Raw genomic sequence first — 9,348 nt, forward strand, 5'->3', positions numbered from 1 at the left:
GTTCTACCAACAAGGAGCAACAAGCAGGCATATTCCTGAATTCTCTGTATCTACCAACCACATGGCTTTAGTAGAAATATAGAGATAGAAAAATTATAAAATCAAGTGTGCTCAATGTTTACAAAATTTTTCTACATCAGAACACTTGTTCCTCCAATGAGACCTTCACTTTCGGTTTTTGGCACGCCATCATAGTCAATGTTTGATTGTACTAATTATGCTAATTTATAGACAGAAATAAATGTCAATGAACAAAGAAAACCAAACCTATCTGACTGAATTCATCTTGCTGGGCTTTTCTTCTGATCATCAAACCCAGATTCTGCTGTTTGTGATATTTCTTATCATCTACCTGTTGACTATGTTTGGGAATCTGCTCATCATACTCCTAATTTAGGTAGACTCTCGACTTCACACACCAATGTACTTCTTCCTTAAAAATCTCATTTACTGATCTCTGTTTCTCTACAGCTATTGTTCCCCAGATGCTATCCCATTTGCTGGTCGTGAGAAAGACCATCTCTTTTACTAGGTGCTCAATTCAAATGCTTTTCTTCCTAACAGCAGAGTGTACAGAGAGTTCACTTCTAGCAGTGATGTCCTATGACCGCTATGTGGCTGTGTGCAAGCCCCTGCGCTATTCCACTCTCATGACCCAGAGAATTTGCGTTCAGCTGGTCACGGGGTGCTGGGCCAGTGGAGCATTTGTGTCTTTAGTAGATACCACATTCACTTTATGTCTCCCATATCAGGGACAGAATATAATTAATCATTATTTTTGTGAGCCTCCTACCCTCCTGAAACTGGCTTCAGCAGATACCTACAGCACAGAAATGACCATCTTTGCAATAGGTGTTGTAATTCTGCTAGGTCCTGCCTCTCTCATCCTTTTCTCCTACTGGAATATTATCTCCACTGTAATTCAAATACAGTCAGAGGAGGGGAGGCTAAAGTTGTTCTCTACCTGTGGATCCCATTTCATTGTTGTTTTCTTATTCTACGGGTCAACAATATTTACCTACATGCAGCCTAATTTGAAGCAAATGAATAAAGGGGATAAAGTGGTCTCAGTGTTCTACTCAGTCATAACACCAGTGATTAACCCTTTCATTTATAGCCTGAGGAACAAGGATGTGAAAGAAGCATTTAGGAAAGTATTTGGAAAATAGTGTCTCTCAGAGGCAGTAGTCTTCATATTGGTATATAATCAGGGGGCAGAGACATTCCAAAGTGGTTCAACATCTTTAACAGCTTTTTTTTCCCGAAACATCTCTAGTCTGAGAAATCAGCAAAAGTCATACAGGTGGCCTTGCATCCCTAGGAATGTTTTCAGATTTGTCTAATGCAGTCTTGCTCAGGCTTATTCTCTGAGGCTGCAACTCATTTGCCTCATAACGCTTTTTGGCTAGTATATGAAAGAATATTTTTAACAGTGAATAAAATCTTCTTTTACATGTTGTGCCTTACAGTGCACCAATCCATGTTCACCTAGGGATATCCCCTTTTGTCTCTAAACTCCACAGCTGCTTGTTAAACTCATCTCATGCCAACGTCATCTATAGCTATCCATTGATTTTGAAATCATAGCAGAGGTCAGTAAGCTAGATTCCCCAATTTCCAGTGGGGAAATGTCAATGATTTTTTCCCATGAAGCTCTGATACTGTGAATATTTCTTTGATTTGTGGAATTCCAATCTACCACTATAGCCAGTTTAATCACACATAGGGAAGCTGTTGTCCTAAACAACAAGGTTTGGGATCTCACACTCTAACAAATATCTTTGATACCTTGCCCACTGCCTCCTTTTAAGGATAATTGCCGGCTTAAGGAAACTGGAATTGAAAAGCAACCTTCTCACACCAAAACTGTCATGTCAGAAACCCTGTGACACCAACACTCCACAGCTGATCCCCCTCAGACAAGCTCTCCTCTCCTCTGTAAGTTTGATTTTGCCAGTATCCATAAAGTTCTCCTCTGTGGGAAGTGGAATAGAATGACTGACACATGGGAAGCAATCCCAGAAGGTAGAGTTTTCTCTGAGAGATGAGTTGGTCCCATTCAGTCTCTTTTATCTACTGCAACAGTTCTCTGTTATGGCAGAGGCACTATCAGTGACATACCTAGATTCTCACCTGTGTTCATAATGCACACTTCTCTCTTTTAGAAGAAAGTCCACTGTTATCCTGTTCCCTACCCTCAAACTGAAGGTCTAACACTAGATATCAAGCGGAATGGACCCAATACTTTATTGGTATGTAAGAAACTACCAATTTCCACCCCCGATGCAGGCCTGTGAGCCATGTAAATTGAGCACCATCCCTGTCCTGCTCATTCTCCCCTCCATGGTTCATATCTCTTGGAAGATTTCCCATGACACAAACATGTCCCATTACTTTGTATAGAGAAGTCTTCTTTTCTAGATTTACATATATCCCCTGACTCATCCTACCCATTTGCTATGTAGCCCTCTATAGGAGCTCTAGTCCTATAAAAACTAGTGCTGCTAACCTTAGGAAAACCTACTTTTTGTGAAGTGGGAAAAGTATAGAGGCACTTTATTTTTTTCCTGGAAGCAGTTTAAACTTGGAGCTCACGTCTCACTTCATGATATCCTCTTAATGTATCTACAAATAAAGCAATTATGGGTGAAGGATGACATGAGCCATAGAAAATGGGTTGACCTTGATATGAGTCAACCTTTCTGTCTTGACTTCTAGCTGCTACATCTTCAGTGTCCATGGCCTGTCCTTACTATCTAGTGCTGTTTATTCTATATGATGGTGTCCTTGCTGAATTGAATGTATTGTATATAAACTGATTCTGTGTGGGAAAATAAATGCATGAAATAGTCAATTCACTGTATACATATGGTGTTTACGGTTTTCAGATTATGTGGACTAAGATGATAATATAAAAAGAAGCAGATCTTTTGTGAAATTGGCATCCTATTTTCATCAGACACTGAACTATCTCTAAATGTTGGGTAATAAAAGAAAGTTGGACTTACAAACTGTAAAAATGCAAGGTGATGTAATTTGGATTTGTGTCCCCACCCAAATCTCACATCAAATTGTAATCCGCAGTGTTGGAGGAGAGGGCCGGTGGGAGGTGATTAGATCATGGGGATGCTTTCTTATGGTTTAGCACCATCCCCCTAGTGCTGTCTTATGACAGAGTTCTCAAGAGTTCTGCTTGTTTAAAGTGTATAGCACCTCCCCGCCCCCAACTCCTGCTCCTGCCATGTAAGATGTGCCCGCTTCCCCTTTGCCTTCAACTATGATTGTAAGTTTTGGTGATGCCTCCCCAGAAGCAGAAGCCTGCACAGCCTACAGAACCATATGCCAATTAAACCTCTTTTCCTTATAAATTACCCAGTTTCAGGTATTTCTTTAAAGCAGTGCATGAACGAACTAATACACAAAGCTAATAATTCAAAGGCTAACGTACCTAAAATGTGTGAACTAACACATATAAATTGATATTTCTAAAGTATTAAGCAGAATTTTAGGATCAATATGTGTTTTTTGTAGATATATATAGGAATATATACATAGCTTATAATATCAAATATGGCATATAAAAAAAAACAAAACTGAGAAGTATTGTTTAATTGCAGTATAAGAAAGGAGATAATAAATCCTACTGAAATCATTTCATTTCGGTGCTTATCTATCAAAGACCTTTCTTGATTAATCATGTAAATATCTAAACCCACATCCCTGGTAACTTGCCTACTGCTATAAGCAATTTTGTACCCTACAGCACTCAATATGTTGCCCTCTGTGCTATCAAAGGGAATGAGGACTACCCAAAGTTTATGTAATAATGAATATTAGGACACAAAAAGTCAGTCCATATGTTTGTTTTGCACATATAATGGTCAGTCCAAGATTCTGGAGTCATCTGCATATTGTTGTCCCATAAAAAGTGGGTTGGTGGGTAGAGAGTGACAAATAGTAGCATGCTGGATTTAAAACAATGGTTACTACTTATTAGAAAAGACTGAGACTGTGAAACAGTTTTGAGATAAGGATGACTCTACAAAAGGGTCTTAATATGTGGCATGCTACAGAGAATTATCATGCAGACATAAGCTTACAAAACTGCTCACAGAATAAATCCTATATATTGATTTAGTCAGATTATAACATTCCCAACCTAAAGCTCTGGTCAATTGTCAGTATACCAATACCAGCACTTTTGGTTTTATCAACCTACAGATTTGTTAAGTGATTAAGTTGAAAGTTCAAAATATAGGCAATGTTTGTCCCACAGAGGTCAAGTTGTGTGCAAGGTATCATGTGCATCACAGATGATGGAAGACTGTAGTGGTTTGAAAAGCCCATCTCAAGGGACAATCGCACTCCTTGGAAATGGAAGAAAAATTGTGTCCAACTGTTCAAAAACTGTGACTAGCATGCCATTCTCCTTTCATAAATAGAAAGATCACTAGGTTCTCAACCTAAGGAGGCATTGAAACAAAATCTTCGAAAATCACAACTAACAAAGGTATAGTATTACCTAGAAATTCATATCTCACATTTCTGCTTGTGTTATAAAAACCAATACTATAAATCAGTGTTACTCAAAGTGTGATCCATGAGCTAGGACCTTTCTGTGAACTGCAAGTGATATATATGCTTTACAAAAGTATCAGTCCTTAGTGTATGGAAAATTTCAAAAGTACAAAAAAGAAAAAAAAAACTGGCTCTGCACTACAGATCCTTTGAGAAGCAGTGTTATAAATAAGAGCAGCTATTCTTAGACATACTGCTGTCTCATGACCACGCTCTCTTTTCTTGCCATTAAGTAATAGGGAAGTTATATAATATAATTGGAATGATCAATGAAAAAGTGCTCCTGAATCACTTTGAGTTCATAAAACATTATATAACTGGTCACCAACAAGAAAGTGGTGGAGTCAACAAGGTAAGAAAATACAAATAGTGACAATAATTTTTAAATGAAAGCACCAACTTCTGACTAGATGCCAGACCATCAATGACTGTGCAGCAGTGTCTAGATGAATGTATAGCACTTGAGACATTAACAAGCTACTGTAGTTACATTGTTCTGGGAAATACCCATGTTTTCTAGAACAAATAGTTTTTCACATTTTAAAGGTAATAAATTTTCTTTCACTTCTGCCACAGGTTGTATGATCATTACTTTTGTATTTAATCAACTCATATAATATCAATTTTAGTAACAGACTGAGTCCATCTAACTTATTTATTAATCTCCTAGATGCTGAATGCATAGCAATAAACTATGGTCACAATTCCTTCTTTTCTAGAACTTATATTTTGAAAGAGGGTGATACAAAATGAACAAATAAGCACAGCACATAATATGTCTGATGTTAATAAGTGCTGTGAGAAAATAAAAACAAGGGGAGGTAGGTTGCAATTTTAAGTAGGTAGAAAGACCATCTGATGGTTAAAGGACATTTTATATTCACAGCAATTAATATTTGTGCTGTGACAAAAAGGTGGAGAACAAAGAACCAACTGAGGAAAGATGTGAGGGAAAAGGGTGCAGGCAGAGAGAATAGGGAGTCTAATGGCTTGGATAGAAATACGATGTTTGAGATCGGGGCAGAGAAAGAAGATGTGTCTGGAGACTGAGTGACAAGAGAGTGGTAATGAATGTCACAGAACAGGCAGAGGCCAGATGTAGGACCCACCCTAATCCAGGATAATTTCTTCTTGAGATTTTCCTTAATTACATCTGCAAAAATATTTATTACAAAGATGGTCACATTCAGAGCTTCCAGGTGGACATACCTTTTTAAATGACACAAATTAAACTATGGTAGCCTTGGAAGTTCTCAAACGTGATTGATTTTATTTTATGTTCAATGGAAAGCCATTTGATACTATGTCTTGGAGGGTCACTTTGAGTGCTGTAATTAATTGTGGGGATAAGCATGGAAGCAGGAAAAGCGACCAGTGAGATTGGTTCTATTGTAGTAGCCCAGGTAAGAAATGATGGGCTAAACTAGGATTGTAGCAATGGAGAGGCAGAGAAGATACTAAGACATGAGTATATAGGATGTGAAAACTGAAAAAAGAGAGGAAAGAAATATCCTTGCTAAATCTTTGGCCTGAGCAATGCTGTGGATTCTGGGGAAAACTCAAAAGGAAGACTCTGGGAAAATCAAGAATTATCCTTTGGACACATTTATATGGTCCTGTGTTATGTGCTGACTTAGTTCTCACATTGTTCTTCTGCATTTTGAAAGATACAATAAAGCCTTCATTTAAACAGTCATGACATATTGGACTACACCATGTACCTCTAGTGTGTTTTCCCCATTAGCAGAAGACAATTAGAGCATTTTGAGTACAAATGCAGAGTTCTGAATTCTTCTGGTAGTTCTCAGTTTAGCAGGCATCGTCCAGATGCAGAATATGTTTACGTCAGTTACCTTTTACATTATCATTACTGAAACCTCTATTTTAAAAAATATGACAAAGTACTTGGAGACCCAGAGGTCCACAGGTTGGTTTGAGAAACATTAGTCTAATACCTGACATCAGATGAGATTCAGGTATTTCAGTTTGAGATTACAATTTAAAATGCCCATTGATTTTTCTTATTGTAGAAAAGTTTAAAAAGTTAACATCACTGACTGCTCCAGGGAATATCCTGATTGTGATAGCTCTTGGGACCTCGGGTTTAAAGATTTCCTTTAAGGAAATCCTCCAGGCTTATTCCCAGGTGAATTTGGGATTGTGTCCTTTAATAAGATGGTGCTCCTTGAATTGAGTTGGAATAACGCTTGGCCCAGATGATGTCCCAACCTCAGCATATTTGGTAAATTGAAGAGGAGAGTGCCTAGTAGAATATGGATTAGCACCCTGCAGAAATCACAACTTTCTTCTTTCATTGCTTATCTCTTCATCGCTGCACTTTGTCCTGTGCTTGTCTCATGCCAGTGCTCCAGGTGAGAGTGGTTAGGATGCTGAGGAGTAATTAATCTTTTTAAGAAGTGTGAAATCTTGATTCTGTTCATGAGGACTTTGCCTTTCCTTCCTTTGCTTCTCTCTGTTTATCATCAGGCGTCTGGAGAGAATATGTGCTCTCCTTTGTTGCTTCTCTGAGTAATGCCCTCATGAATTCTGTATTGTAACTCCTCCTCGACCAAAGATGCCAGAGAGACTGCAAGGGCTATAGATACCTGCTGCCTTTCCTTCTGCAATAAAAGCTAATTTATCAAATTCTTCTCTGCCCCTTGTTGCCTCAGTGCACCCCATTCAGGGCTCCTTTCCTCATTCTTCTTAGCCAGGTGAGTTTAGGCATTGAGAGCCAGCAAGATTAGGATAGAACCTGAGCCTCTGGCCCCAGATACACAGACAGAAACTGCTCGTAGTCAGATGTCCCTGGATGGCCACACAAGGCTGTGTGAGCATGGTAGTCTACATGAGCAGGCATGCAGCCCTCCTCCCTATCCTTAGTCCCTGTCACATTGACCTCACCCGTCTTCATGGAGATGTTGCTGACAGTGCGTCCATAATCTCCCTTTCCCCGGGTGATCAATCCTGGAACTTTCTAAGTCAAGATCTTCCCACCCCCAGGTCAGAGTTCAAAGTCTCAACAGCCAACATAGCCCCCTCTGCTCACTCACACTTTTCTTGAGGGAGTGATTATGTTGATGTGGTTCTAGGCATGAGTCTGCTTATTCAATTCATTAAACTAATTTTTATTAAAACTGTACTGTGTGTCAGGTGATATTGAAATACAGATGATAGAAATAAATGATTTATGTTCCACTACCTTCAAACAGCAAGTCTGTCCAGGGAAACAAACGGGTAAACAAATATAAAAGACTGTAACAACTGCATGAAAGGAAGCATGTGCAAATATTTTCTGGATATTGTAAAGATAAAGGTCAATAATGCCTTCTAGACTAAGTAAAGAACTTTAGAAAGTCATCACATTAAAGCTGTCTCTAGGCAATTAATGAATGGTTAAAGCTAAAGCAGTCAGAATGTTCTTGTGAGAAATGTGAAATTTAAGAGAACTGCAGAGTATTTTTGGCTGAAGCCTAGGATAAAAGTTGAGAAAAGAGGTAAAAATGATTGTTGTGCACATTGGCAGTAGACAAACCACTCAAAGAATTGGAAGACAATTAAAAGAATGGAAGAAATGGAGTGATGATCAAAGAGTACGAAATATAATTTAGACAAAATGAGTAAGACCTTGAGATCTAATGTACATGTACATCATGTACATTATAATAATGTATTATGCACTGAAATCTGCTTAGAGGGTAGATCTTAAATTAAGTCTTTTCAACACAGGGTGGAAAAGGAAATGAAAATTAGCATCTCCTTTTCACCACTGTATGAAAAGGATATGTTAATTAGCTTGATCGTGGTGATCACTTTGCAATGTGTATATATCAAAATATCAAGTTGTACACGTTAAGCATATACAATGTTTATATGTTGATTATACCTCAATAAAGCTGTTTAAAATAAGAAACTGAGATAAGAATTAACAATTTTCTAGTAGTAGCATTTTGCATTTTTTTGTGATTTGTTTTTCCATATAAGATGTAGACAATATAGAAGAAAACAGAAGTATCAACTTGGAAATAAGGTTAAGAGAGCATGATTAGTAGAACACAAGAAGAAAAGCAGAAAAATACAGTATCCTACAATCACAGAAACAACAGATTTTCAGAACTATTTATAGTTAAATTATGCCAAGTCTCATAAAGACTGAAGAGGATATGGGATAAGAAAACATAATGGCTTTGATAGAATCATGGATGCAATACAATCATGGAAACAAACATGAGATTGAAAGGATTTGAGAGGCCAGTGATGTGATACAAAGTAGAAGCAGTAAGTGCTGGACATGTATTTAATAAATCTAATAATAAAAGAATAAACAAAATTTATATAATAGATACAAAGAATAATAGAATCAAGGGAGGTTGCACTGGTTTTCTCTTTTCTTCAAAGAATATAATTTTTATAAATAGTGGTTTAGAAGCCACACAAAATTTATCATCTTTACCATTTTTAGGTGCACACAGCTCAGTAGCGCTAATTATATTCACATTGCTGTAAAACGGATCTCTAGCGGCTCATCTTGCAAAACTGAAACTCTACACTCATTCAACAACTCCCCATTTCTCCCTCTCCTTAGCCACTGCAAACCATCACTTTACTTTCTGTTTCTATGAAGTTTGACTACTTTAGATATTTTATGTAAGTGGAATCATTCAGCATTTGTAATTTTATGATTGGTTTATTTCACTTAGCATAATTGTCCTCAAGATTCTTCCTTATTGCAACATGTGACAGGATTTTCTTCTTTTTAAAGGCTAAATA

The 9,348-nt window shown here is 37.6% G+C and overlaps 1 pseudogene; it reads left to right on the plus strand.

The window, feature by feature from the left end:
* Positions 1–247: 247 nt before the first annotated feature.
* Positions 248–1,169, plus strand: LOC112607053 (annotated as a pseudogene).
* Positions 1,170–9,348: the final 8,179 nt, after the last annotated feature.

Source organism: Theropithecus gelada, chromosome 14 (genome assembly GCF_003255815.1).
Source record: "Theropithecus gelada isolate Dixy chromosome 14, Tgel_1.0, whole genome shotgun sequence".
Classification (NCBI taxonomy): domain Eukaryota; kingdom Metazoa; phylum Chordata; class Mammalia; order Primates; family Cercopithecidae; genus Theropithecus; species Theropithecus gelada.